Genomic DNA, 26,055 nt, shown 5'->3' with positions numbered 1-26,055 from the left:
TGCACACGATGACGCTTTTTGAGATGAAGCGAATGGAGAATGCTATCGGGCTCCGAACCCGTGGCAGAATGACTTTATTTGCAAGCAATCCCATCCAAAGTCATGAAACCTGGCAGGGGATTGTGGGTATGCAAATTTCTCCAGACCGCAGGCCATGTGACATTGGCCAAAAGGCAGGCAGAGTCTGCCTTTGCCTGAGGACTCCCCTCGTTTACATAAGGTCTAGGGCTTCTGGGAGGCAGGCGTGAGATTTTCTTTTGGGCCCCAGAGATGGGGCTCCTCCCCCAGGATGTTGAAGAAGCAGCCCGCTCTCTCCTTTCTCAGGACACAGGGATCATTTTCCGCCCTCACCCTGTCTTGCACGGGTGCTGGGCCTCCTGGGCTGCCAGCGGGCAAAGAACGGCGTTTGTCAGGCGTTCGTCAGCCGATCGGGGCCCGGGCCCAAACCCCTGCCCACTGGGGCCATATCCTCCTGGATGCTAGCTTGGAGCCAGCCTCTGCTGGCTCACCAGCAGGTGGCGACAGCAGCAAGCATTAGCTAAAGGCTCCCCCCTCTGGCTACCACTGCAAAGCATCAGCCTGGCTGTGCTGCGAGGACCCCTGCAAAGGCTGACTGACAGCTGGGGGGTGCAAGCCAACAGCTGAAAAGCAGGCTTTGCGCTTTCATTTGCTCTGTTTCTTTTTTTTTTTAACCAGCATAGGTAACCCTGCACTTGGCAGGGCTTCAAAAAATTGAGTGAAACTCTTTAATGTTCCTCTCCACGGAAATCTTTAGTAAAAGGCGAAAGATTTATTCGGTTTGAAGAGAAACCAGAGTATGCGCTCTAGTGGCCCCGACTGCGGCCGCAAAAAATGCAACACCTCACTAGCTCAGGGTGACTTAGTGAAGCAGTGCACACGATGACGCTTTTTGAGATGAAGCGAATGGAGAATGCTATCGGGCTCCGAACCCGTGGCAGAATGACTTTATTTGCAAGCAATCCCATCCAAAGTCATGAAACCTGGCAGGGGATTGTGGGTATGCAAATTTCTCCAGACCGCAGGCCATGTGACATTGGCCAAAAGGCAGGCAGAGTCTGCCTTTGCCTGAGGACTCCCCTCGTTTACATAAGGTCTAGGGCTTCTGGGAGGCAGGCGTGAGATTTTCTTTTGGGCCCCAGAGATGGGGCTCCTCCCCCAGGATGTTGAAAAAGCAGCCCGCTCTCTCCTTTCTCAGGACACAGGGGTCATTTTCCGCCCTCACCCTGTCTTGCACGGGTGCTGGGCCTCCTGGGCTGCCAGGTTCTTTTGCCCGCCAGGGCAAAGCCCGCCGGGCAAAGGACGGCGTTTGTCAGGCGTTTGTCAGGCGATCGGGGCCCGGGCCCAAACCCCTGCCCACTGGGGCCATATCCTCCTGGATGCTAGCTTGGAGCCAGCCTCTGCTGGCTCACCAGCAGGTGGCGACAGCAGCAAGCATTAGCTAAAGGCTCCCCCCTCTGGCTACCACTGCAAGGCATCAGCCTGGCTGTGCTGCGAGGACCCCTGCAAAGGCTGACTGACAGCTGGGGGGTGCAAGCCAACAGCTGAAAAGCAGGCTTTGCGCTTTCATTTGCTCTGTTTCTTTTTAACCAGCATAGGTAACCCTGCACTTGGCAGGGCTTCAAAAAATTGAGTGAAACTCTTTAATGTTCCTCTCCACGGAAATCTTTAGTAAAAGGCGAAAGATTTATTCGGTTTGAAGAGAAACCAGAGTATGCGCTCTAGTGGCCCCGACTGCGGCCGCAAAAAATGCAACACCTCACTAGCTCAGGGTGACTTAGTGAAGCAGTGCACACAATGACGCTTTTTGAGATGAAGCGAATGGAGAATGCTATCGGGCTCCGAACCCGTGGCAGAATGACTTTATTTGCAAGCAATCCCATCCAAAGTCATGAAACCTGGCAGGGGATTGTGGGTATGCAAATTTCTCCAGACCGCAGGCCATGTGACATTGGCCAAAAGGCAGGCAGAGTCTGCCTTTGCCTGAGGACTCCCCTCGTTTACATAAGGTCTAGGGCTTCTGGGAGGCAGGCGTGAGATTTTCTTTTGGGCCCCAGAGATGGGGCTCCTCCCCCAGGATGTTGAAGAAGCAGCCCGCTCTCTCCTTTCTCAGGACACAGGGGTCATTTTCCGCCCTCACCCTGTCTTGCACGGGTGCTGGGCCTCCTGGGCTGCCAGCGGGCAAAGGACGGCGTTTGTCAGGCGTTCGTCAGCCGATCGGGGCCCGGGCCCAAACCCCTGCCCACTGGGGCCATATCCTCCTGGATGCTAGCTTGGAGCCAGCCTCTGCTGGCTCACCAGCAGGTGGCGACAGCAGCAAGCATTAGCTAAAGGCTCCCCCCTCTGGCTACCACTGCAAGGCATCAGCCTGGCTGTGCTGCGAGGACCCCTGCAAAGGCTGACTGACAGCTGGGGGGTGCAAGCCAACAGCTGAAAAGCAGGCTTTGCGCTTTCATTTGCTCTGTTTCTTTTTAACCAGCATAGGTAACCCTGCACTTGGCAGGGCTTCAAAAAATTGAGTGAAACTCTTTAATGTTCCTCTCCACGGAAATCTTTAGTAAAAGGCGAAAGATTTATTCGGTTTGAAGAGAAACCAGAGTATGCGCTCTAGTGGCCCCGACTGCGGCCGCAAAAAATGCAACACCTCACTAGCTCAGGGTGACTTAGTGAAGCAGTGCACACGATGACGCTTTTTGAGATGAAGCGAATGGAGAATGCTATCGGGCTCCGAACCCGTGGCAGAATGACTTTATTTGCAAGCAATCCCATCCAAAGTCATGAAACCTGGCAGGGGATTGTGGGTATGCAAATTTCTCCAGACCGCAGGCCATGTGACATTGGCCAAAAGGCAGGCAGAGTCTGCCTTTGCCTGAGGACTCCCCTCGTTTACATAAGGTCTAGGGCTTCTGGGAGGCAGGCGTGAGATTTTCTTTTGGGCCCCAGAGATGGGGCTCCTCCCCCAGGATGTTGAAGAAGCAGCCCGCTCTCTCCTTTCTCAGGACACAGGGATCATTTTCCGCCCTCACCCTGTCTTGCACGGGTGCTGGGCCTCCTGGGCTGCCAGCGGGCAAAGAACGGCGTTTGTCAGGCGTTCGTCAGCCGATCGGGGCCCGGGCCCAAACCCCTGCCCACTGGGGCCATATCCTCCTGGATGCTAGCTTGGAGCCAGCCTCTGCTGGCTCACCAGCAGGTGGCGACAGCAGCAAGCATTAGCTAAAGGCTCCCCCCTCTGGCTACCACTGCAAAGCATCAGCCTGGCTGTGCTGCGAGGACCCCTGCAAAGGCTGACTGACAGCTGGGGGGTGCAAGCCAACAGCTGAAAAGCAGGCTTTGCGCTTTCATTTGCTCTGTTTCTTTTTTTTTTTAACCAGCATAGGTAACCCTGCACTTGGCAGGGCTTCAAAAAATTGAGTGAAACTCTTTAATGTTCCTCTCCACGGAAATCTTTAGTAAAAGGCGAAAGATTTATTCGGTTTGAAGAGAAACCAGAGTATGCGCTCTAGTGGCCCCGACTGCGGCCGCAAAAAATGCAACACCTCACTAGCTCAGGGTGACTTAGTGAAGCAGTGCACACGATGACGCTTTTTGAGATGAAGCGAATGGAGAATGCTATCGGGCTCCGAACCCGTGGCAGAATGACTTTATTTGCAAGCAATCCCATCCAAAGTCATGAAACCTGGCAGGGGATTGTGGGTATGCAAATTTCTCCAGACCGCAGGCCATGTGACATTGGCCAAAAGGCAGGCAGAGTCTGCCTTTGCCTGAGGACTCCCCTCGTTTACATAAGGTCTAGGGCTTCTGGGAGGCAGGCGTGAGATTTTCTTTTGGGCCCCAGAGATGGGGCTCCTCCCCCAGGATGTTGAAAAAGCAGCCCGCTCTCTCCTTTCTCAGGACACAGGGGTCATTTTCCGCCCTCACCCTGTCTTGCACGGGTGCTGGGCCTCCTGGGCTGCCAGGTTCTTTTGCCCGCCAGGGCAAAGCCCGCCGGGCAAAGGACGGCGTTTGTCAGGCGTTTGTCAGGCGATCGGGGCCCGGGCCCAAACCCCTGCCCACTGGGGCCATATCCTCCTGGATGCTAGCTTGGAGCCAGCCTCTGCTGGCTCACCAGCAGGTGGCGACAGCAGCAAGCATTAGCTAAAGGCTCCCCCCTCTGGCTACCACTGCAAGGCATCAGCCTGGCTGTGCTGCGAGGACCCCTGCAAAGGCTGACTGACAGCTGGGGGGTGCAAGCCAACAGCTGAAAAGCAGGCTTTGCGCTTTCATTTGCTCTGTTTCTTTTTAACCAGCATAGGTAACCCTGCACTTGGCAGGGCTTCAAAACATTGAGTGAAACTCTTTAATGTTCCTCTCCACGGAAATCTTTAGTAAAAGGCGAAAGATTTATTCGGTTTGAAGAGAAACCAGAGTATGCGCTCTAGTGGCCCCGACTGCGGCCGCAAAAAATGCAACACCTCACTAGCTCAGGGTGACTTAGTGAAGCAGTGCACACGATGACGCTTTTTGAGATGAAGCGAATGGAGAATGCCATCGGGCTCCGAACCCGTGGCAGAATGACTTTATTTGCAAGCAATCCCATCCAAAGTCATGAAACCTGGCAGGGGATTGTGGGTATGCAAATTTCTCCAGACCGCAGGCCATGTAACATTGGCCAAAAGGCAGGCAGAGTCTGCTTTTGCTTGAGGACTCCCCTCGTTTACATAAGGTCTAGGGCTTCTGGGAGGCAGGCGTGAGATTTTCTTTTGGGCCCCAGAGATGGGGCTCCTCCCCCAGGATGTTGAAGAAGCAGCCCGCTCTCTCCTTTCTCAGGACACAGGGGTCATTTTCCGCCCTCACCCTGTCTTGCACGGGTGCTGGGCCTCCTGGGCTGCCAGCGGGCAAAGGACGGCGTTTGTCAGGCGTTCGTCAGCCGATCGGGGCCCGGGCCCAAACCCCTGCCCACTGGGGCCATATCCTCCTGGATGCTAGCTTGGAGCCAGCCTCTGCTGGCTCACCAGCAGGTGGCGACAGCAGCAAGCATTAGCTAAAGGCTCCCCCCTCTGGCTACCACTGCAAGGCATCAGCCTGGCTGTGCTGCAAGGACCCCTGCAAAGGCTGACTGACAGCTGGGGGGTGCAAGCCAACAGCTGAAAAGCAGGCTTTGCGCTTTCATTTGCTCTGTTTCTTTTTTTTTTTAACCAGCATAGGTAACCCTGCACTTGGCAGGGCTTCAAAAAATTGAGTGAAACTCTTTAATGTTCCTCTCCACGGAAATCTTTAGTAAAAGGCGAAAGATTTATTCGGTTTGAAGAGAAACCAGAGTATGCGCTCTAGTGGCCCCGACTGCGGCCGCAAAAAATGCAACACCTCACTAGCTCAGGGTGACTTAGTGAAGCAGTGCACACGATGACGCTTTTTGAGATGAAGCGAATGGAGAATGCTATCGGGCTCCGAACCCGTGGCAGAATGACTTTATTTGCAAGCAATCCCATCCAAAGTCATGAAACCTGGCAGGGGATTGTGGGTATGCAAATTTCTCCAGACCGCAGGCCATGTGACATTGGCCAAAAGGCAGGCAGAGTCTGCCTTTGCCTGAGGACTCCCCTCGTTTACATAAGGTCTAGGGCTTCTGGGAGGCAGGCGTGAGATTTTCTTTTGGGCCCCAGAGATGGGGCTCCTCCCCCAGGATGTTGAAGAAGCAGCCCGCTCTCTCCTTTCTCAGGACACAGGGATCATTTTCCGCCCTCACCCTGTCTTGCACGGGTGCTGGGCCTCCTGGGCTGCCAGCGGGCAAAGAACGGCGTTTGTCAGGCGTTCGTCAGCCGATCGGGGCCCGGGCCCAAACCCCTGCCCACTGGGGCCATATCCTCCTGGATGCTAGCTTGGAGCCAGCCTCTGCTGGCTCACCAGCAGGTGGCGACAGCAGCAAGCATTAGCTAAAGGCTCCCCCCTCTGGCTACCACTGCAAAGCATCAGCCTGGCTGTGCTGCGAGGACCCCTGCAAAGGCTGACTGACAGCTGGGGGGTGCAAGCCAACAGCTGAAAAGCAGGCTTTGCGCTTTCATTTGCTCTGTTTCTTTTTTTTTTTAACCAGCATAGGTAACCCTGCACTTGGCAGGGCTTCAAAAAATTGAGTGAAACTCTTTAATGTTCCTCTCCACGGAAATCTTTAGTAAAAGGCGAAAGATTTATTCGGTTTGAAGAGAAACCAGAGTATGCGCTCTAGTGGCCCCGACTGCGGCCGCAAAAAATGCAACACCTCACTAGCTCAGGGTGACTTAGTGAAGCAGTGCACACGATGACGCTTTTTGAGATGAAGCGAATGGAGAATGCTATCGGGCTCCGAACCCGTGGCAGAATGACTTTATTTGCAAGCAATCCCATCCAAAGTCATGAAACCTGGCAGGGGATTGTGGGTATGCAAATTTCTCCAGACCGCAGGCCATGTGACATTGGCCAAAAGGCAGGCAGAGTCTGCCTTTGCCTGAGGACTCCCCTCGTTTACATAAGGTCTAGGGCTTCTGGGAGGCAGGCGTGAGATTTTCTTTTGGGCCCCAGAGATGGGGCTCCTCCCCCAGGATGTTGAAAAAGCAGCCCGCTCTCTCCTTTCTCAGGACACAGGGGTCATTTTCCGCCCTCACCCTGTCTTGCACGGGTGCTGGGCCTCCTGGGCTGCCAGGTTCTTTTGCCCGCCAGGGCAAAGCCCGCCGGGCAAAGGACGGCGTTTGTCAGGCGTTCGGGGCCCGGGCCCAAACCCCTGCCCACTGGGGCCATATCCTCCTGGATGCTAGCTTGGAGCCAGCCTCTGCTGGCTCACCAGCAGGTGGCAACAGCAGCAAGCATTAGCTAAAGGCTCCCCCCTCTGGCTACCACTGCAAGGCATCAGCCTGGCTGTGCTGCGAGGACCCCTGCAAAGGCTGACTGACAGCTGGGGGGTGCAAGCCAACAGCTGAAAAGCAGGCTTTGCGCTTTCATTTGCTCTGTTTCTTTTTTTTTTTAACCAGCATAGGTAACCCTGCACTTGGCAGGGCTTCAAAAAATTGAGTGAAACTCTTTAATGTTCCTCTCCACGGAAATCTTTAGTAAAAGGCGAAAGATTTATTCGGTTTGAAGAGAAACCAGAGTATGCGCTCTAGTGGCCCCGACTGCGGCCGCAAAAAATGCAACACCTCACTAGCTCAGGGTGACTTAGTGAAGCAGTGCACACAATGACGCTTTTTGAGATGAAGCGAATGGAGAATGCTATCGGGCTCCGAACCCGTGGCAGAATGACTTTATTTGCAAGCAATCCCATCCAAAGTCATGAAACCTGGCAGGGGATTGTGGGTATGCAAATTTCTCCAGACCGCAGGCCATGTGACATTGGCCAAAAGGCAGGCAGAGTCTGCCTTTGCCTGAGGACTCCCCTCGTTTACATAAGGTCTAGGGCTTCTGGGAGGCAGGCGTGAGATTTTCTTTTGGGCCCCAGAGATGGGGCTCCTCCCCCAGGATGTTGAAGAAGCAGCCCGCTCTCTCCTTTCTCAGGACACAGGGGTCATTTTCCGCCCTCACCCTGTCTTGCACGGGTGCTGGGCCTCCTGGGCTGCCAGCGGGCAAAGGACGGCGTTTGTCAGGCGTTCGTCAGCCGATCGGGGCCCGGGCCCAAACCCCTGCCCACTGGGGCCATATCCTCCTGGATGCTAGCTTGGAGCCAGCCTCTGCTGGCTCACCAGCAGGTGGCGACAGCAGCAAGCATTAGCTAAAGGCTCCCCCCTCTGGCTACCACTGCAAGGCATCAGCCTGGCTGTGCTGCGAGGACCCCTGCAAAGGCTGACTGACAGCTGGGGGGTGCAAGCCAACAGCTGAAAAGCAGGCTTTGCGCTTTCATTTGCTCTGTTTCTTTTTAACCAGCATAGGTAACCCTGCACTTGGCAGGGCTTCAAAAAATTGAGTGAAACTCTTTAATGTTCCTCTCCACGGAAATCTTTAGTAAAAGGCGAAAGATTTATTCGGTTTGAAGAGAAACCAGAGTATGCGCTCTAGTGGCCCCGACTGCGGCCGCAAAAAATGCAACACCTCACTAGCTCAGGGTGACTTAGTGAAGCAGTGCACACGATGACGCTTTTTGAGATGAAGCGAATGGAGAATGCTATCGGGCTCCGAACCCGTGGCAGAATGACTTTATTTGCAAGCAATCCCATCCAAAGTCATGAAACCTGGCAGGGGATTGTGGGTATGCAAATTTCTCCAGACCGCAGGCCATGTGACATTGGCCAAAAGGCAGGCAGAGTCTGCCTTTGCCTGAGGACTCCCCTCGTTTACATAAGGTCTAGGGCTTCTGGGAGGCAGGCGTGAGATTTTCTTTTGGGCCCCAGAGATGGGGCTCCTCCCCCAGGATGTTGAAGAAGCAGCCCGCTCTCTCCTTTCTCAGGACACAGGGATCATTTTCCGCCCTCACCCTGTCTTGCACGGGTGCTGGGCCTCCTGGGCTGCCAGCGGGCAAAGAACGGCGTTTGTCAGGCGTTCGTCAGCCGATCGGGGCCCGGGCCCAAACCCCTGCCCACTGGGGCCATATCCTCCTGGATGCTAGCTTGGAGCCAGCCTCTGCTGGCTCACCAGCAGGTGGCGACAGCAGCAAGCATTAGCTAAAGGCTCCCCCCTCTGGCTACCACTGCAAAGCATCAGCCTGGCTGTGCTGCGAGGACCCCTGCAAAGGCTGACTGACAGCTGGGGGGTGCAAGCCAACAGCTGAAAAGCAGGCTTTGCGCTTTCATTTGCTCTGTTTCTTTTTTTTTTTAACCAGCATAGGTAACCCTGCACTTGGCAGGGCTTCAAAAAATTGAGTGAAACTCTTTAATGTTCCTCTCCACGGAAATCTTTAGTAAAAGGCGAAAGATTTATTCGGTTTGAAGAGAAACCAGAGTATGCGCTCTAGTGGCCCCGACTGCGGCCGCAAAAAATGCAACACCTCACTAGCTCAGGGTGACTTAGTGAAGCAGTGCACACGATGACGCTTTTTGAGATGAAGCGAATGGAGAATGCTATCGGGCTCCGAACCCGTGGCAGAATGACTTTATTTGCAAGCAATCCCATCCAAAGTCATGAAACCTGGCAGGGGATTGTGGGTATGCAAATTTCTCCAGACCGCAGGCCATGTGACATTGGCCAAAAGGCAGGCAGAGTCTGCCTTTGCCTGAGGACTCCCCTCGTTTACATAAGGTCTAGGGCTTCTGGGAGGCAGGCGTGAGATTTTCTTTTGGGCCCCAGAGATGGGGCTCCTCCCCCAGGATGTTGAAAAAGCAGCCCGCTCTCTCCTTTCTCAGGACACAGGGGTCATTTTCCGCCCTCACCCTGTCTTGCACGGGTGCTGGGCCTCCTGGGCTGCCAGGTTCTTTTGCCCGCCAGGGCAAAGCCCGCCGGGCAAAGGACGGCGTTTGTCAGGCGTTCGTCAGCCGATCGGGGCCCGGGCCCAAACCCCTGCCCACTGGGGCCATATCCTCCTGGATGCTAGCTTGGAGCCAGCCTCTGCTGGCTCACCAGCAGGTGGCAACAGCAGCAAGCATTAGCTAAAGGCTCCCCCCTCTGGCTACCACTGCAAGGCATCAGCCTGGCTGTGCTGCGAGGACCCCTGCAAAGGCTGACTGACAGCTGGGGGGTGCAAGCCAACAGCTGAAAAGCAGGCTTTGCACTTTCATTTGCTCTGTTTCTTTTTTTTTTTAACCAGCATAGGTAACCCTGCACTTGGCAGGGCTTCAAAAAATGGAGTGAAACTCTTTAATGTTCCTCTCCACGGAAATCTTTAGTAAAAGGCGAAAGATTTATTCGGTTTGAAGAGAAACCAGAGTATGCGCTCTAGTGGCCCCGACTGCGGCCGCAAAAAATGCAACACCTCACTAGCTCAGGGTGACTTAGTGAAGCAGTGCACACAATGACGCTTTTTGAGATGAAGCGAATGGAGAATGCTATCGGGCTCCGAACCCGTGGCAGAATGACTTTATTTGCAAGCAATCCCATCCAAAGTCATGAAACCTGGCAGGGGATTGTGGGTATGCAAATTTCTCCAGACCGCAGGCCATGTGACATTGGCCAAAAGGCAGGCAGAGTCTGCCTTTGCCTGAGGACTCCCCTCGTTTACATAAGGTCTAGGGCTTCTGGGAGGCAGGCGTGAGATTTTCTTTTGGGCCCCAGAGATGGGGCTCCTCCCCCAGGATGTTGAAGAAGCAGCCCGCTCTCTCCTTTCTCAGGACACAGGGGTCATTTTCCGCCCTCACCCTGTCTTGCACGGGTGCTGGGCCTCCTGGGCTGCCAGCGGGCAAAGGACGGCGTTTGTCAGGCGTTCGTCAGCCGATCGGGGCCCGGGCCCAAACCCCTGCCCACTGGGGCCATATCCTCCTGGATGCTAGCTTGGAGCCAGCCTCTGCTGGCTCACCAGCAGGTGGCGACAGCAGCAAGCATTAGCTAAAGGCTCCCCCCTCTGGCTACCACTGCAAGGCATCAGCCTGGCTGTGCTGCGAGGACCCCTGCAAAGGCTGACTGACAGCTGGGGGGTGCAAGCCAACAGCTGAAAAGCAGGCTTTGCGCTTTCATTTGCTCTGTTTCTTTTTAACCAGCATAGGTAACCCTGCACTTGGCAGGGCTTCAAAAAATTGAGTGAAACTCTTTAATGTTCCTCTCCACGGAAATCTTTAGTAAAAGGCGAAAGATTTATTCGGTTTGAAGAGAAACCAGAGTATGCGCTCTAGTGGCCCCGACTGCGGCCGCAAAAAATGCAACACCTCACTAGCTCAGGGTGACTTAGTGAAGCAGTGCACACGATGACGCTTTTTGAGATGAAGCGAATGGAGAATGCTATCGGGCTCCGAACCCGTGGCAGAATGACTTTATTTGCAAGCAATCCCATCCAAAGTCATGAAACCTGGCAGGGGATTGTGGGTATGCAAATTTCTCCAGACCGCAGGCCATGTGACATTGGCCAAAAGGCAGGCAGAGTCTGCCTTTGCCTGAGGACTCCCCTCGTTTACATAAGGTCTAGGGCTTCTGGGAGGCAGGCGTGAGATTTTCTTTTGGGCCCCAGAGATGGGGCTCCTCCCCCAGGATGTTGAAGAAGCAGCCCGCTCTCTCCTTTCTCAGGACACAGGGATCATTTTCCGCCCTCACCCTGTCTTGCACGGGTGCTGGGCCTCCTGGGCTGCCAGCGGGCAAAGAACGGCGTTTGTCAGGCGTTCGTCAGCCGATCGGGGCCCGGGCCCAAACCCCTGCCCACTGGGGCCATATCCTCCTGGATGCTAGCTTGGAGCCAGCCTCTGCTGGCTCACCAGCAGGTGGCGACAGCAGCAAGCATTAGCTAAAGGCTCCCCCCTCTGGCTACCACTGCAAAGCATCAGCCTGGCTGTGCTGCGAGGACCCCTGCAAAGGCTGACTGACAGCTGGGGGGTGCAAGCCAACAGCTGAAAAGCAGGCTTTGCGCTTTCATTTGCTCTGTTTCTTTTTTTTTTTAACCAGCATAGGTAACCCTGCACTTGGCAGGGCTTCAAAAAATTGAGTGAAACTCTTTAATGTTCCTCTCCACGGAAATCTTTAGTAAAAGGCGAAAGATTTATTCGGTTTGAAGAGAAACCAGAGTATGCGCTCTAGTGGCCCCGACTGCGGCCGCAAAAAATGCAACACCTCACTAGCTCAGGGTGACTTAGTGAAGCAGTGCACACGATGACGCTTTTTGAGATGAAGCGAATGGAGAATGCTATCGGGCTCCGAACCCGTGGCAGAATGACTTTATTTGCAAGCAATCCCATCCAAAGTCATGAAACCTGGCAGGGGATTGTGGGTATGCAAATTTCTCCAGACCGCAGGCCATGTGACATTGGCCAAAAGGCAGGCAGAGTCTGCCTTTGCCTGAGGACTCCCCTCGTTTACATAAGGTCTAGGGCTTCTGGGAGGCAGGCGTGAGATTTTCTTTTGGGCCCCAGAGATGGGGCTCCTCCCCCAGGATGTTGAAAAAGCAGCCCGCTCTCTCCTTTCTCAGGACACAGGGGTCATTTTCCGCCCTCACCCTGTCTTGCACGGGTGCTGGGCCTCCTGGGCTGCCAGGTTCTTTTGCCCGCCAGGGCAAAGCCCGCCGGGCAAAGGACGGCGTTTGTCAGGCGTTTGTCAGGCGATCGGGGCCCGGGCCCAAACCCCTGCCCACTGGGGCCATATCCTCCTGGATGCTAGCTTGGAGCCAGCCTCTGCTGGCTCACCAGCAGGTGGCGACAGCAGCAAGCATTAGCTAAAGGCTCCCCCCTCTGGCTACCACTGCAAGGCATCAGCCTGGCTGTGCTGCGAGGACCCCTGCAAAGGCTGACTGACAGCTGGGGGGTGCAAGCCAACAGCTGAAAAGCAGGCTTTGCGCTTTCATTTGCTCTGTTTCTTTTTAACCAGCATAGGTAACCCTGCACTTGGCAGGGCTTCAAAACATTGAGTGAAACTCTTTAATGTTCCTCTCCACGGAAATCTTTAGTAAAAGGCGAAAGATTTATTCGGTTTGAAGAGAAACCAGAGTATGCGCTCTAGTGGCCCCGACTGCGGCCGCAAAAAATGCAACACCTCACTAGCTCAGGGTGACTTAGTGAAGCAGTGCACACGATGACGCTTTTTGAGATGAAGCGAATGGAGAATGCCATCGGGCTCCGAACCCGTGGCAGAATGACTTTATTTGCAAGCAATCCCATCCAAAGTCATGAAACCTGGCAGGGGATTGTGGGTATGCAAATTTCTCCAGACCGCAGGCCATGTAACATTGGCCAAAAGGCAGGCAGAGTCTGCTTTTGCTTGAGGACTCCCCTCGTTTACATAAGGTCTAGGGCTTCTGGGAGGCAGGCGTGAGATTTTCTTTTGGGCCCCAGAGATGGGGCTCCTCCCCCAGGATGTTGAAGAAGCAGCCCGCTCTCTCCTTTCTCAGGACACAGGGGTCATTTTCCGCCCTCACCCTGTCTTGCACGGGTGCTGGGCCTCCTGGGCTGCCAGCGGGCAAAGGACGGCGTTTGTCAGGCGTTCGTCAGCCGATCGGGGCCCGGGCCCAAACCCCTGCCCACTGGGGCCATATCCTCCTGGATGCTAGCTTGGAGCCAGCCTCTGCTGGCTCACCAGCAGGTGGCGACAGCAGCAAGCATTAGCTAAAGGCTCCCCCCTCTGGCTACCACTGCAAGGCATCAGCCTGGCTGTGCTGCAAGGACCCCTGCAAAGGCTGACTGACAGCTGGGGGGTGCAAGCCAACAGCTGAAAAGCAGGCTTTGCGCTTTCATTTGCTCTGTTTCTTTTTTTTTTTAACCAGCATAGGTAACCCTGCACTTGGCAGGGCTTCAAAAAATTGAGTGAAACTCTTTAATGTTCCTCTCCACGGAAATCTTTAGTAAAAGGCGAAAGATTTATTCGGTTTGAAGAGAAACCAGAGTATGCGCTCTAGTGGCCCCGACTGCGGCCGCAAAAAATGCAACACCTCACTAGCTCAGGGTGACTTAGTGAAGCAGTGCACACGATGACGCTTTTTGAGATGAAGCGAATGGAGAATGCTATCGGGCTCCGAACCCGTGGCAGAATGACTTTATTTGCAAGCAATCCCATCCAAAGTCATGAAACCTGGCAGGGGATTGTGGGTATGCAAATTTCTCCAGACCGCAGGCCATGTGACATTGGCCAAAAGGCAGGCAGAGTCTGCCTTTGCCTGAGGACTCCCCTCGTTTACATAAGGTCTAGGGCTTCTGGGAGGCAGGCGTGAGATTTTCTTTTGGGCCCCAGAGATGGGGCTCCTCCCCCAGGATGTTGAAGAAGCAGCCCGCTCTCTCCTTTCTCAGGACACAGGGATCATTTTCCGCCCTCACCCTGTCTTGCACGGGTGCTGGGCCTCCTGGGCTGCCAGCGGGCAAAGAACGGCGTTTGTCAGGCGTTCGTCAGCCGATCGGGGCCCGGGCCCAAACCCCTGCCCACTGGGGCCATATCCTCCTGGATGCTAGCTTGGAGCCAGCCTCTGCTGGCTCACCAGCAGGTGGCGACAGCAGCAAGCATTAGCTAAAGGCTCCCCCCTCTGGCTACCACTGCAAAGCATCAGCCTGGCTGTGCTGCGAGGACCCCTGCAAAGGCTGACTGACAGCTGGGGGGTGCAAGCCAACAGCTGAAAAGCAGGCTTTGCGCTTTCATTTGCTCTGTTTCTTTTTTTTTTTAACCAGCATAGGTAACCCTGCACTTGGCAGGGCTTCAAAAAATTGAGTGAAACTCTTTAATGTTCCTCTCCACGGAAATCTTTAGTAAAAGGCGAAAGATTTATTCGGTTTGAAGAGAAACCAGAGTATGCGCTCTAGTGGCCCCGACTGCGGCCGCAAAAAATGCAACACCTCACTAGCTCAGGGTGACTTAGTGAAGCAGTGCACACGATGACGCTTTTTGAGATGAAGCGAATGGAGAATGCTATCGGGCTCCGAACCCGTGGCAGAATGACTTTATTTGCAAGCAATCCCATCCAAAGTCATGAAACCTGGCAGGGGATTGTGGGTATGCAAATTTCTCCAGACCGCAGGCCATGTGACATTGGCCAAAAGGCAGGCAGAGTCTGCCTTTGCCTGAGGACTCCCCTCGTTTACATAAGGTCTAGGGCTTCTGGGAGGCAGGCGTGAGATTTTCTTTTGGGCCCCAGAGATGGGGCTCCTCCCCCAGGATGTTGAAAAAGCAGCCCGCTCTCTCCTTTCTCAGGACACAGGGGTCATTTTCCGCCCTCACCCTGTCTTGCACGGGTGCTGGGCCTCCTGGGCTGCCAGGTTCTTTTGCCCGCCAGGGCAAAGCCCGCCGGGCAAAGGACGGCGTTTGTCAGGCGTTTGTCAGGCGATCGGGGCCCGGGCCCAAACCCCTGCCCACTGGGGCCATATCCTCCTGGATGCTAGCTTGGAGCCAGCCTCTGCTGGCTCACCAGCAGGTGGCGACAGCAGCAAGCATTAGCTAAAGGCTCCCCCCTCTGGCTACCACTGCAAGGCATCAGCCTGGCTGTGCTGCGAGGACCCCTGCAAAGGCTGACTGACAGCTGGGGGGTGCAAGCCAACAGCTGAAAAGCAGGCTTTGCGCTTTCATTTGCTCTGTTTCTTTTTAACCAGCATAGGTAACCCTGCACTTGGCAGGGCTTCAAAACATTGAGTGAAACTCTTTAATGTTCCTCTCCACGGAAATCTTTAGTAAAAGGCGAAAGATTTATTCGGTTTGAAGAGAAACCAGAGTATGCGCTCTAGTGGCCCCGACTGCGGCCGCAAAAAATGCAACACCTCACTAGCTCAGGGTGACTTAGTGAAGCAGTGCACACGATGACGCTTTTTGAGATGAAGCGAATGGAGAATGCCATCGGGCTCCGAACCCGTGGCAGAATGACTTTATTTGCAAGCAATCCCATCCAAAGTCATGAAACCTGGCAGGGGATTGTGGGTATGCAAATTTCTCCAGACCGCAGGCCATGTAACATTGGCCAAAAGGCAGGCAGAGTCTGCTTTTGCTTGAGGACTCCCCTCGTTTACATAAGGTCTAGGGCTTCTGGGAGGCAGGCGTGAGATTTTCTTTTGGGCCCCAGAGATGGGGCTCCTCCCCCAGGATGTTGAAGAAGCAGCCCGCTCTCTCCTTTCTCAGGACACAGGGGTCATTTTCCGCCCTCACCCTGTCTTGCACGGGTGCTGGGCCTCCTGGGCTGCCAGCGGGCAAAGGACGGCGTTTGTCAGGCGTTCGTCAGCCGATCGGGGCCCGGGCCCAAACCCCTGCCCACTGGGGCCATATCCTCCTGGATGCTAGCTTGGAGCCAGCCTCTGCTGGCTCACCAGCAGGTGGCGACAGCAGCAAGCATTAGCTAAAGGCTCCCCCCTCTGGCTACCACTGCAAGGCATCAGCCTGGCTGTGCTGCAAGGACCCCTGCAAAGGCTGACTGACAGCTGGGGGGTGCAAGCCAACAGCTGAAAAGCAGGCTTTGCGCTTTCATTTGCTCTGTTTCTTTTTTTTTTTAACCAGCATAGGTAACCCTGCACTTGGCAGGGCTTCAAAAAATTGAGTGAAACTCTTTAATGTTCCTCTCCACGGAAATCTTTAGTAAAAGGCGAAAGATTTATTCGGTTTGAAGAGAAACCAGAGTATGCGCTCTAGTGGCCCCGACTGCGGCCGCAAAAAATGCAACACCTCACTAGCTCAGGGTGACTTAGTGAAGCAGTGCACACGATGACGCTTTTTGAGATGAAGCGAATGGAGAATGCTATCGGGCTCCGAACCCGTGGCAGAATGACTTTATTTGCAAGCAATCCCATCCAAAGTCATGAAACCTGGCAGGGGATTGTGGGTATGCAAATTTCTCCAGACCGCAGGCCATGTGACATTGGCCAAAAGGCAGGCAGAGTCTGCCTTTGCCTGAGGACTCCCCTCGTTTACATAAGGTCTAGGGCTTCTGGGAGGCAGGCGTGAGATTTTCTTTTGGGCCCCAGAGATGGGGCTCCTCCCCCAGGATGTTGAAGAAGCAGCCCGCTCTCTCCTTTCTCAGGACACAGGGATCATTTTCCGCCCTCACCCTGTCTTGCACGGGTGCTGGGCCTCCTGGGCTGCCAGCGGGCAAAGAACGGCGTTTGTCAGGCGTTCGTCAGCCGATCGGGGCCCGGGCCCAAACCCCTGCCCACTGGGGCCATATCCTCCTGGATGCTAGCTTGGAGCCAGCCTCTGCTGGCTCACCAGCAGGTGGCGACAGCAGCAAGCATTAGCTAAAGGCTCCCCCCTCTGGCTACCACTGCAAAGCATCAGCCTGGCTGTGCTGCGAGGACCCCTGCAAAGGCTGACTGACAGCTGGGGGGTGCAAGCCAACAGCTGAAAAGCAGGCTTTGCGCTTTCATTTGCTCTGTTTCTTTTTTTTTTTAACCAGCATAGGTAACCCTGCACTTGGCAGGGCTTCAAAAAATTGAGTGAAACTCTTTAATGTTCCTCTCCACGGAAATCTTTAGTAAAAGGCGAAAGATTTATTCGGTTTGAAGAGAAACCAGAGTATGCGCTCTAGTGGCCCCGACTGCGGCCGCAAAAAATGCAACACCTCACTAGCTCAGGGTGACTTAGTGAAGCAGTGCACACGATGACGCTTTTTGAGATGAAGCGAATGGAGAATGCTATCGGGCTCCGAACCCGTGGCAGAATGACTTTATTTGCAAGCAATCCCATCCAAAGTCATGAAACCTGGCAGGGGATTGTGGGTATGCAAATTTCTCCAGACCGCAGGCCATGTGACATTGGCCAAAAGGCAGGCAGAGTCTGCCTTTGCCTGAGGACTCCCCTCGTTTACATAAGGTCTAGGGCTTCTGGGAGGCAGGCGTGAGATTTTCTTTTGGGCCCCAGAGATGGGGCTCCTCCCCCAGGATGTTGAAAAAGCAGCCCGCTCTCTCCTTTCTCAGGACACAGGGGTCATTTTCCGCCCTCACCCTGTCTTGCACGGGTGCTGGGCCTCCTGGGCTGCCAGGTTCTTTTGCCCGCCAGGGCAAAGCCCGCCGGGCAAAGGACGGCGTTTGTCAGGCGTTTGTCAGGCGATCGGGGCCCGGGCCCAAACCCCTGCCCACTGGGGCCATATCCTCCTGGATGCTAGCTTGGAGCCAGCCTCTGCTGGCTCACCAGCAGGTGGCGACAGCAGCAAGCATTAGCTAAAGGCTCCCCCCTCTGGCTACCACTGCAAGGCATCAGCCTGGCTGTGCTGCGAGGACCCCTGCAAAGGCTGACTGACAGCTGGGGGGTGCAAGCCAACAGCTGAAAAGCAGGCTTTGCGCTTTCATTTGCTCTGTTTCTTTTTAACCAGCATAGGTAACCCTGCACTTGGCAGGGCTTCAAAAAATTGAGTGAAACTCTTTAATGTTCCTCTCCACGGAAATCTTTAGTAAAAGGCGAAAGATTTATTCGGTTTGAAGAGAAACCAGAGTATGCGCTCTAGTGGCCCCGACTGCGGCCGCAAAAAATGCAACACCTCACTAGCTCAGGGTGACTTAGTGAAGCAGTGCACACAATGACGCTTTTTGAGATGAAGCGAATGGAGAATGCTATCGGGCTCCGAACCCGTGGCAGAATGACTTTATTTGCAAGCAATCCCATCCAAAGTCATGAAACCTGGCAGGGGATTGTGGGTATGCAAATTTCTCCAGACCGCAGGCCATGTGACATTGGCCAAAAGGCAGGCAGAGTCTGCCTTTGCCTGAGGACTCCCCTCGTTTACATAAGGTCTAGGGCTTCTGGGAGGCAGGCGTGAGATTTTCTTTTGGGCCCCAGAGATGGGGCTCCTCCCCCAGGATGTTGAAGAAGCAGCCCGCTCTCTCCTTTCTCAGGACACAGGGGTCATTTTCCGCCCTCACCCTGTCTTGCACGGGTGCTGGGCCTCCTGGGCTGCCAGCGGGCAAAGGACGGCGTTTGTCAGGCGTTCGTCAGCCGATCGGGGCCCGGGCCCAAACCCCTGCCCACTGGGGCCATATCCTCCTGGATGCTAGCTTGGAGCCAGCCTCTGCTGGCTCACCAGCAGGTGGCGACAGCAGCAAGCATTAGCTAAAGGCTCCCCCCTCTGGCTACCACTGCAAGGCATCAGCCTGGCTGTGCTGCGAGGACCCCTGCAAAGGCTGACTGACAGCTGGGGGGTGCAAGCCAACAGCTGAAAAGCAGGCTTTGCGCTTTCATTTGCTCTGTTTCTTTTTAACCAGCATAGGTAACCCTGCACTTGGCAGGGCTTCAAAAAATTGAGTGAAACTCTTTAATGTTCCTCTCCACGGAAATCTTTAGTAAAAGGCGAAAGATTTATTCGGTTTGAAGAGAAACCAGAGTATGCGCTCTAGTGGCCCCGACTGCGGCCGCAAAAAATGCAACACCTCACTAGCTCAGGGTGACTTAGTGAAGCAGTGCACACGATGACGCTTTTTGAGATGAAGCGAATGGAGAATGCCATCGGGCTCCGAACCCGTGGCAGAATGACTTTATTTGCAAGCAATCCCATCCAAAGTCATGAAACCTGGCAGGGGATTGTGGGTATGCAAATTTCTCCAGACCGCAGGCCATGTAACATTGGCCAAAAGGCAGGCAGAGTCTGCTTTTGCTTGAGGACTCCCCTCGTTTACATAAGGTCTAGGGCTTCTGGGAGGCAGGCGTGAGATTTTCTTTTGGGCCCCAGAGATGGGGCTCCTCCCCCAGGATGTTGAAGAAGCAGCCCGCTCTCTCCTTTCTCAGGACACAGGGGTCATTTTCCGCCCTCACCCTGTCTTGCACGGGTGCTGGGCCTCCTGGGCTGCCAGCGGGCAAAGGACGGCGTTTGTCAGGCGTTCGTCAGCCGATCGGGGCCCGGGCCCAAACCCCTGCCCACTGGGGCCATATCCTCCTGGATGCTAGCTTGGAGCCAGCCTCTGCTGGCTCACCAGCAGGTGGCGACAGCAGCAAGCATTAGCTAAAGGCTCCCCCCTCTGGCTACCACTGCAAGGCATCAGCCTGGCTGTGCTGCAAGGACCCCTGCAAAGGCTGACTGACAGCTGGGGGGTGCAAGCCAACAGCTGAAAAGCAGGCTTTGCGCTTTCATTTGCTCTGTTTCTTTTTTTTTTTAACCAGCATAGGTAACCCTGCACTTGGCAGGGCTTCAAAAAATTGAGTGAAACTCTTTAATGTTCCTCTCCACGGAAATCTTTAGTAAAAGGCGAAAGATTTATTCGGTTTGAAGAGAAACCAGAGTATGCGCTCTAGTGGCCCCGACTGCGGCCGCAAAAAATGCAACACCTCACTAGCTCAGGGTGACTTAGTGAAGCAGTGCACACGATGACGCTTTTTGAGATGAAGCGAATGGAGAATGCTATCGGGCTCCGAACCCGTGGCAGAATGACTTTATTTGCAAGCAATCCCATCCAAAGTCATGAAACCTGGCAGGGGATTGTGGGTATGCAAATTTCTCCAGACCGCAGGCCATGTGACATTGGCCAAAAGGCAGGCAGAGTCTGCCTTTGCCTGAGGACTCCCCTCGTTTACATAAGGTCTAGGGCTTCTGGGAGGCAGGCGTGAGATTTTCTTTTGGGCCCCAGAGATGGGGCTCCTCCCCCAGGATGTTGAAGAAGCAGCCCGCTCTCTCCTTTCTCAGGACACAGGGATCATTTTCCGCCCTCACCCTGTCTTGCACGGGTGCTGGGCCTCCTGGGCTGCCAGCGGGCAAAGAACGGCGTTTGTCAGGCGTTCGTCAGCCGATCGGGGCCCGGGCCCAAACCCCTGCCCACTGGGGCCATATCCTCCTGGATGCTAGCTTGGAGCCAGCCTCTGCTGGCTCACCAGCAGGTGGCGACAGCAGCAAGCATTAGCTAAAGGCTCCCCCCTCTGGCTACCACTGCAAAGCATCAGCCTGGCTGTGCTGCGAGGACCCCTGCAAAGGCTGACTGACAGCTGGGGGGTGCAAGCCAACAGCTGAAAAGCAGGCTTTGCGCTTTCATTTGCTCTGTTTCTTTTTTTTTTTAACCAGCATAGGTAACCCTGCACTTGGCAGGGCTTCAAAAAATTGAGTGAAACTCTTTAATGTTCCTCTCCACGGAAATCTTTAGTAAAAGGCGAAAGATTTATTCGGTTTGAAGAGAAACCAGAGTATGCGCTCTAGTGGCCCCGACTGCGGCCGCAAAAAATGCAACACCTCACTAGCTCAGGGTGACTTAGTGAAGCAGTGCACACGATGACGCTTTTTGAGATGAAGCGAATGGAGAATGCTATCGGGCTCCGAACCCGTGGCAGAATGACTTTATTTGCAAGCAATCCCATCCAAAGTCATGAAACCTGGCAGGGGATTGTGGGTATGCAAATTTCTCCAGACCGCAGGCCATGTGACATTGGCCAAAAGGCAGGCAGAGTCTGCCTTTGCCTGAGGACTCCCCTCGTTTACATAAGGTCTAGGGCTTCTGGGAGGCAGGCGTGAGATTTTCTTTTGGGCCCCAGAGATGGGGCTCCTCCCCCAGGATGTTGAAAAAGCAGCCCGCTCTCTCCTTTCTCAGGACACAGGGGTCATTTTCCGCCCTCACCCTGTCTTGCACGGGTGCTGGGCCTCCTGGGCTGCCAGGTTCTTTTGCCCGCCAGGGCAAAGCCCGCCGGGCAAAGGACGGCGTTTGTCAGGCGTTTGTCAGGCGATCGGGGCCCGGGCCCAAACCCCTGCCCACTGGGGCCATATCCTCCTGGATGCTAGCTTGGAGCCAGCCTCTGCTGGCTCACCAGCAGGTGGCGACAGCAGCAAGCATTAGCTAAAGGCTCCCCCCTCTGGCTACCACTGCAAGGCATCAGCCTGGCTGTGCTGCGAGGACCCCTGCAAAGGCTGACTGACAGCTGGGGGGTGCAAGCCAACAGCTGAAAAGCAGGCTTTGCGCTTTCATTTGCTCTGTTTCTTTTTAACCAGCATAGGTAACCCTGCACTTGGCAGGGCTTCAAAACATTGAGTGAAACTCTTTAATGTTCCTCTCCACGGAAATCTTTAGTAAAAGGCGAAAGATTTATTCGGTTTGAAGAGAAACCAGAGTATGCGCTCTAGTGGCCCCGACTGCGGCCGCAAAAAATGCAACACCTCACTAGCTCAGGGTGACTTAGTGAAGCAGTGCACACGATGACGCTTTTTGAGATGAAGCGAATGGAGAATGCCATCGGGCTCCGAACCCGTGGCAGAATGACTTTATTTGCAAGCAATCCCATCCAAAGTCATGAAACCTGGCAGGGGATTGTGGGTATGCAAATTTCTCCAGACCGCAGGCCATGTAACATTGGCCAAAAGGCAGGCAGAGTCTGCTTTTGCTTGAGGACTCCCCTCGTTTACATAAGGTCTAGGGCTTCTGGGAGGCAGGCGTGAGATTTTCTTTTGGGCCCCAGAGATGGGGCTCCTCCCCCAGGATGTTGAAGAAGCAGCCCGCTCTCTCCTTTCTCAGGACACAGGGGTCATTTTCCGCCCTCACCCTGTCTTGCACGGGTGCTGGGCCTCCTGGGCTGCCAGCGGGCAAAGGACGGCGTTTGTCAGGCGTTCGTCAGCCGATCGGGGCCCGGGCCCAAACCCCTGCCCACTGGGGCCATATCCTCCTGGATGCTAGCTTGGAGCCAGCCTCTGCTGGCTCACCAGCAGGTGGCGACAGCAGCAAGCATTAGCTAAAGGCTCCCCCCTCTGGCTACCACTGCAAGGCATCAGCCTGGCTGTGCTGCAAGGACCCCTGCAAAGGCTGACTGACAGCTGGGGGGTGCAAGCCAACAGCTGAAAAGCAGGCTTTGCGCTTTCATTTGCTCTGTTTCTTTTTTTTTTTAACCAGCATAGGTAACCCTGCACTTGGCAGGGCTTCAAAAAATTGAGTGAAACTCTTTAATGTTCCTCTCCACGGAAATCTTTAGTAAAAGGCGAAAGATTTATTCGGTTTGAAGAGAAACCAGAGTATGCGCTCTAGTGGCCCCGACTGCGGCCGCAAAAAATGCAACACCTCACTAGCTCAGGGTGACTTAGTGAAGCAGTGCACACGATGACGCTTTTTGAGATGAAGCGAATGGAGAATGCTATCGGGCTCCGAACCCGTGGCAGAATGACTTTATTTGCAAGCAATCCCATCCAAAGTCATGAAACCTGGCAGGGGATTGTGGGTATGCAAATTTCTCCAGACCGCAGGCCATGTGACATTGGCCAAAAGGCAGGCAGAGTCTGCCTTTGCCTGAGGACTCCCCTCGTTTACATAAGGTCTAGGGCTTCTGGGAGGCAGGCGTGAGATTTTCTTTTGGGCCCCAGAGATGGGGCTCCTCCCCCAGGATGTTGAAGAAGCAGCCCGCTCTCTCCTTTCTCAGGACACAGGGATCATTTTCCGCCCTCACCCTGTCTTGCACGGGTGCTGGGCCTCCTGGGCTGCCAGCGGGCAAAGAACGGCGTTTGTCAGGCGTTCGTCAGCCGATCGGGGCCCGGGCCCAAACCCCTGCCCACTGGGGCCATATCCTCCTGGATGCTAGCTTGGAGCCAGCCTCTGCTGGCTCACCAGCAGGTGGCGACAGCAGCAAGCATTAGCTAAAGGCTCCCCCCTCTGGCTACCACTGCAAAGCATCAGCCTGGCTGTGCTGCGAGGACCCCTGCAAAGGCTGACTGACAGCTGGGGGGGTGCAAGCCAACAGCTGAAAAGCAGGCTTTGCGCTTTCATTTGCTCTGTTTCTTTTTTTTTTTAACCAGCATAGGTAACCCTGCACTTGGCAGGGCTTCAAAAAATTGAGTGAAACTCTTTAATGTTCCTCTCCACGGAAATCTTTAGTAAAAGGCGAAAGATTTATTCGGTTTGAAGAGAAACCAGAGTATGCGCTCTAGTGGCCCCGACTGCGGCCGCAAAAAATGCAACACCTCACTAGCTCAGGGTGACTTAGTGAAGCAGTGCACACGATGACGCTTTTTGAGATGAAGCGAATGGAGAATGCTATCGGGCTCCGAACCCGTGGCAGAATGACTTTATTTGCAAGCAATCCCATCCAAAGTCATGAAACCTGGCAGGGGATTGTGGGTATGCAAATTTCTCCAGACCGCAGGCCATGTGACATTGGCCAAAAGGCAGGCAGAGTCTGCCTTTGCCTGAGGACTCCCCTCGTTTACATAAGGTCTAGGGCTTCTGGGAGGCAGGCGTGAGATTTTCTTTTGGGCCCCAGAGATGGGGCTCCTCCCCCAGGATGTTGAAAAAGCAGCCCGCTCTCTCCTTTCTCAGGACACAGGGGTCATTTTCCGCCCTCACCCTGTCTTGCACGGGTGCTGGGCCTCCTGGGCTGCCAGGTTCTTTTGCCCGCCAGGGCAAAGCCCGCCGGGCAAAGGACGGCGTTTGTCAGGCGTTCGTCAGCCGATCGGGGCCCGGGCCCAAACCCCTGCCCACTGGGGCCATATCCTCCTGGATGCTAGCTTGGAGCCAGCCTCTGCTGGCTCACCAGCAGGTGGCAACAGCAGCAAGCATTAGCTAAAGGCTCCCCCCTCTGGCTACCACTGCAAGGCATCAGCCTGGCTGTGCTGCGAGGACCCCTGCAAAGGCTGACTGACAGCTGGGGGGTGCAAGCCAACAGCTGAAAAGCAGGCTTTGCGCTTTCATTTGCTCTGTTTCTTTTTTTTTTAACCAGCATAGGTAACCCTGCACTTGGCAGGGCTTCAAAAAATTGAGTGAAACTCTTTAATGTTCCTCTCCACGGAAATCTTTAGTAAAAGGCGAAAGATTTATTCGGTTTGAAGAGAAACCAGAGTATGCGCTCTAGTGGCCCCGACTGCGGCCGCAAAAAATGCAACACCTCACTAGCTCAGGGTGACTTAGTGAAGCAGTGCACACAATGACGCTTTTTGAGATGAAGCGAATGGAGAATGCTATCGGGCTCCGAACCCGTGGCAGAATGACTTTATTTGCAAGCAATCCCATCCAAAGTCATGAAACCTGGCAGGGGATTGTGGGTATGCAAATTTCTCCAGACCGCAGGCCATGTGACATTGGCCAAAAGGCAGGCAGAGTCTGCCTTTGCCTGAGGACTCCCCTCGTTTACATAAGGTCTAGGGCTTCTGGGAGGCAGGCGTGAGATTTTCTTTTGGGCCCCAGAGATGGGGCTCCTCCCCCAGGATGTTGAAGAAGCAGCCCGCTCTCTCCTTTCTCAGGACACAGGGGTCATTTTCCGCCCTCACCCTGTCTTGCACGGGTGCTGGGCCTCCTGGGCTGCCAGCGGGCAAAGGACGGCGTTTGTCAGGCGTTCGTCAGCCGATCGGGGCCCGGGCCCAAACCCCTGCCCACTGGGGCCATATCCTCCTGGATGCTAGCTTGGAGCCAGCCTCTGCTGGCTCACCAGCAGGTGGCAACAGCAGCAAGCATTAGCTAAAGGCTCCCCCCTCTGGCTACCACTGCAAGGCATCAGCCTGGCTGTGCTGCGAGGACCCCTGCAAAGGCTGACTGACAGCTGGGGGGTGCAAGCCAACAGCTGAAAAGCAGGCTTTGCGCTTTCATTTGCTCTGTTTCTTTTTAACCAGCATAGGTAACCCTGCACTTGGCAGGGCTTCAAAAAATTGAGTGAAACTCTTTAATGTTCCTCTCCACGGAAATCTTTAGTAAAAGGCGAAAGATTTATTCGGTTTGAAGAGAAACCAGAGTATGCGCTCTAGTGGCCCCGACTGCGGCCGCAAAAAATGCAACACCTCACTAGCTCAGGGTGACTTAGTGAAGCAGTGCACACGATGACGCTTTTTGAGATGAAGCGAATGGAGAATGCTATCGGGCTCCGAACCCGTGGCAGAATGACTTTATTTGCAAGCAATCCCATCCAAAGTCATGAAACCTGGCAGGGGATTGTGGGTATGCAAATTTCTCCAGACCGCAGGCCATGTGACATTGGCCAAAAGGCAGGCAGAGTCTGCCTTTGCCTGAGGACTCCCCTCGTTTACATAAGGTCTAGGGCTTCTGGGAGGCAGGCGTGAGATTTTCTTTTGGGCCCCAGAGATGGGGCTCCTCCCCCAGGATGTTGAAGAAGCAGCCCGCTCTCTCCTTTCTCAGGACACAGGGATCATTTTCCGCCCTCACCCTGTCTTGCACGGGTGCTGGGCCTCCTGGGCTGCCAGCGGGCAAAGAACGGCGTTTGTCAGGCGTTCGTCAGCCGATCGGGGCCCGGGCCCAAACCCCTGCCCACTGGGGCCATATCCTCCTGGATGCTAGCTTGGAGCCAGCCTCTGCTGGCTCACCAGCAGGTGGCGACAGCAGCAAGCATTAGCTAAAGGCTCCCCCCTCTGGCTACCACTGCAAAGCATCAGCCTGGCTGTGCTGCGAGGACCCCTGCAAAGGCTGACTGACAGCTGGGGGGTGCAAGCCAACAGCTGAAAAGCAGGCTTTGCGCTTTCATTTGCTCTGTTTCTTTTTTTTTTTAACCAGCATAGGTAACCCTGCACTTGGCAGGGCTTCAAAAAATTGAGTGAAACTCTTTAATGTTCCTCTCCACGGAAATCTTTAGTAAAAGGCGAAAGATTTATTCGGTTTGAAGAGAAACCAGAGTATGCGCTCTAGTGGCCCCGACTGCGGCCGCAAAAAATGCAACACCTCACTAGCTCAGGGTGACTTAGTGAAGCAGTGC

General features: G+C 54.6%; 29 non-coding genes across 29 annotated transcripts; all 29 read right to left on the bottom strand.

Annotated features, from left to right (window-relative positions):
* Window positions 1-703: 703 nt before the first annotated feature.
* On the bottom strand, window positions 704-819 carry LOC138563972 (U5 spliceosomal RNA). Its single transcript, XR_011299942.1, has one exon. It is a non-coding gene; the product is annotated as a U5 spliceosomal RNA (small nuclear RNA).
* A 799-nt stretch (window positions 820-1,618) lies between these two features.
* On the bottom strand, window positions 1,619-1,734 carry LOC138563971 (U5 spliceosomal RNA). The gene has a single exon (XR_011299941.1). It is a non-coding gene; the product is annotated as a U5 spliceosomal RNA (small nuclear RNA).
* A 770-nt stretch (window positions 1,735-2,504) lies between these two features.
* On the bottom strand, window positions 2,505-2,620 carry LOC138563970 (U5 spliceosomal RNA). Its single transcript, XR_011299940.1, has one exon. It is a non-coding gene; the product is annotated as a U5 spliceosomal RNA (small nuclear RNA).
* Window positions 2,621-3,396: 776 nt separating this feature from the next.
* LOC138563969 (U5 spliceosomal RNA) lies at window positions 3,397-3,512 on the bottom strand. Its single transcript, XR_011299939.1, has one exon. It is a non-coding gene; the product is annotated as a U5 spliceosomal RNA (small nuclear RNA).
* A 799-nt stretch (window positions 3,513-4,311) lies between these two features.
* Window positions 4,312-4,427, bottom strand: LOC138565081 (U5 spliceosomal RNA). The gene has a single exon (XR_011300999.1). It is a non-coding gene; the product is annotated as a U5 spliceosomal RNA (small nuclear RNA).
* A 776-nt stretch (window positions 4,428-5,203) lies between these two features.
* LOC138563968 (U5 spliceosomal RNA) lies at window positions 5,204-5,319 on the bottom strand. Its single transcript, XR_011299938.1, has one exon. It is a non-coding gene; the product is annotated as a U5 spliceosomal RNA (small nuclear RNA).
* Window positions 5,320-6,095: 776 nt separating this feature from the next.
* LOC138563967 (U5 spliceosomal RNA) lies at window positions 6,096-6,211 on the bottom strand. Its single transcript, XR_011299937.1, has one exon. It is a non-coding gene; the product is annotated as a U5 spliceosomal RNA (small nuclear RNA).
* Window positions 6,212-7,005: 794 nt separating this feature from the next.
* On the bottom strand, window positions 7,006-7,121 carry LOC138563966 (U5 spliceosomal RNA). The gene has a single exon (XR_011299936.1). It is a non-coding gene; the product is annotated as a U5 spliceosomal RNA (small nuclear RNA).
* A 770-nt stretch (window positions 7,122-7,891) lies between these two features.
* LOC138563964 (U5 spliceosomal RNA) lies at window positions 7,892-8,007 on the bottom strand. Its single transcript, XR_011299934.1, has one exon. It is a non-coding gene; the product is annotated as a U5 spliceosomal RNA (small nuclear RNA).
* Window positions 8,008-8,783: 776 nt separating this feature from the next.
* On the bottom strand, window positions 8,784-8,899 carry LOC138563963 (U5 spliceosomal RNA). Its single transcript, XR_011299933.1, has one exon. It is a non-coding gene; the product is annotated as a U5 spliceosomal RNA (small nuclear RNA).
* Window positions 8,900-9,704: 805 nt separating this feature from the next.
* On the bottom strand, window positions 9,705-9,820 carry LOC138564948 (U5 spliceosomal RNA). Its single transcript, XR_011300873.1, has one exon. It is a non-coding gene; the product is annotated as a U5 spliceosomal RNA (small nuclear RNA).
* Window positions 9,821-10,590: 770 nt separating this feature from the next.
* Window positions 10,591-10,706, bottom strand: LOC138563962 (U5 spliceosomal RNA). Its single transcript, XR_011299932.1, has one exon. It is a non-coding gene; the product is annotated as a U5 spliceosomal RNA (small nuclear RNA).
* Window positions 10,707-11,482: 776 nt separating this feature from the next.
* LOC138563961 (U5 spliceosomal RNA) lies at window positions 11,483-11,598 on the bottom strand. The gene has a single exon (XR_011299931.1). It is a non-coding gene; the product is annotated as a U5 spliceosomal RNA (small nuclear RNA).
* Window positions 11,599-12,397: 799 nt separating this feature from the next.
* On the bottom strand, window positions 12,398-12,513 carry LOC138565080 (U5 spliceosomal RNA). The gene has a single exon (XR_011300998.1). It is a non-coding gene; the product is annotated as a U5 spliceosomal RNA (small nuclear RNA).
* Window positions 12,514-13,289: 776 nt separating this feature from the next.
* On the bottom strand, window positions 13,290-13,405 carry LOC138563960 (U5 spliceosomal RNA). Its single transcript, XR_011299930.1, has one exon. It is a non-coding gene; the product is annotated as a U5 spliceosomal RNA (small nuclear RNA).
* A 776-nt stretch (window positions 13,406-14,181) lies between these two features.
* On the bottom strand, window positions 14,182-14,297 carry LOC138563959 (U5 spliceosomal RNA). Its single transcript, XR_011299929.1, has one exon. It is a non-coding gene; the product is annotated as a U5 spliceosomal RNA (small nuclear RNA).
* Window positions 14,298-15,096: 799 nt separating this feature from the next.
* On the bottom strand, window positions 15,097-15,212 carry LOC138565079 (U5 spliceosomal RNA). The gene has a single exon (XR_011300997.1). It is a non-coding gene; the product is annotated as a U5 spliceosomal RNA (small nuclear RNA).
* Window positions 15,213-15,988: 776 nt separating this feature from the next.
* LOC138563958 (U5 spliceosomal RNA) lies at window positions 15,989-16,104 on the bottom strand. Its single transcript, XR_011299928.1, has one exon. It is a non-coding gene; the product is annotated as a U5 spliceosomal RNA (small nuclear RNA).
* A 776-nt stretch (window positions 16,105-16,880) lies between these two features.
* Window positions 16,881-16,996, bottom strand: LOC138563957 (U5 spliceosomal RNA). Its single transcript, XR_011299927.1, has one exon. It is a non-coding gene; the product is annotated as a U5 spliceosomal RNA (small nuclear RNA).
* A 799-nt stretch (window positions 16,997-17,795) lies between these two features.
* On the bottom strand, window positions 17,796-17,911 carry LOC138563956 (U5 spliceosomal RNA). Its single transcript, XR_011299926.1, has one exon. It is a non-coding gene; the product is annotated as a U5 spliceosomal RNA (small nuclear RNA).
* A 770-nt stretch (window positions 17,912-18,681) lies between these two features.
* On the bottom strand, window positions 18,682-18,797 carry LOC138563955 (U5 spliceosomal RNA). The gene has a single exon (XR_011299925.1). It is a non-coding gene; the product is annotated as a U5 spliceosomal RNA (small nuclear RNA).
* A 776-nt stretch (window positions 18,798-19,573) lies between these two features.
* LOC138563953 (U5 spliceosomal RNA) lies at window positions 19,574-19,689 on the bottom strand. The gene has a single exon (XR_011299923.1). It is a non-coding gene; the product is annotated as a U5 spliceosomal RNA (small nuclear RNA).
* A 776-nt stretch (window positions 19,690-20,465) lies between these two features.
* On the bottom strand, window positions 20,466-20,581 carry LOC138563952 (U5 spliceosomal RNA). The gene has a single exon (XR_011299922.1). It is a non-coding gene; the product is annotated as a U5 spliceosomal RNA (small nuclear RNA).
* Window positions 20,582-21,380: 799 nt separating this feature from the next.
* On the bottom strand, window positions 21,381-21,496 carry LOC138565078 (U5 spliceosomal RNA). The gene has a single exon (XR_011300996.1). It is a non-coding gene; the product is annotated as a U5 spliceosomal RNA (small nuclear RNA).
* A 776-nt stretch (window positions 21,497-22,272) lies between these two features.
* LOC138563951 (U5 spliceosomal RNA) lies at window positions 22,273-22,388 on the bottom strand. The gene has a single exon (XR_011299921.1). It is a non-coding gene; the product is annotated as a U5 spliceosomal RNA (small nuclear RNA).
* A 777-nt stretch (window positions 22,389-23,165) lies between these two features.
* Window positions 23,166-23,281, bottom strand: LOC138563950 (U5 spliceosomal RNA). Its single transcript, XR_011299920.1, has one exon. It is a non-coding gene; the product is annotated as a U5 spliceosomal RNA (small nuclear RNA).
* An 804-nt stretch (window positions 23,282-24,085) lies between these two features.
* On the bottom strand, window positions 24,086-24,201 carry LOC138563949 (U5 spliceosomal RNA). The gene has a single exon (XR_011299919.1). It is a non-coding gene; the product is annotated as a U5 spliceosomal RNA (small nuclear RNA).
* A 770-nt stretch (window positions 24,202-24,971) lies between these two features.
* LOC138563948 (U5 spliceosomal RNA) lies at window positions 24,972-25,087 on the bottom strand. Its single transcript, XR_011299918.1, has one exon. It is a non-coding gene; the product is annotated as a U5 spliceosomal RNA (small nuclear RNA).
* Window positions 25,088-25,863: 776 nt separating this feature from the next.
* On the bottom strand, window positions 25,864-25,979 carry LOC138563947 (U5 spliceosomal RNA). Its single transcript, XR_011299917.1, has one exon. It is a non-coding gene; the product is annotated as a U5 spliceosomal RNA (small nuclear RNA).
* Window positions 25,980-26,055: the final 76 nt, after the last annotated feature.

The sequence above is a fragment of the Ambystoma mexicanum genome, chromosome 1q, assembly GCF_040938575.1.
Source record: "Ambystoma mexicanum isolate Mex_15411 chromosome 1q, UKY_AmexF1_1, whole genome shotgun sequence".
In the NCBI taxonomy this organism is placed as follows: Eukaryota; Metazoa; Chordata; class Amphibia; order Caudata; family Ambystomatidae; genus Ambystoma; species Ambystoma mexicanum.
Note: the sequence above shows the minus strand (reverse complement) of the source record. Positions and strands in the feature narration are given on the sequence as shown.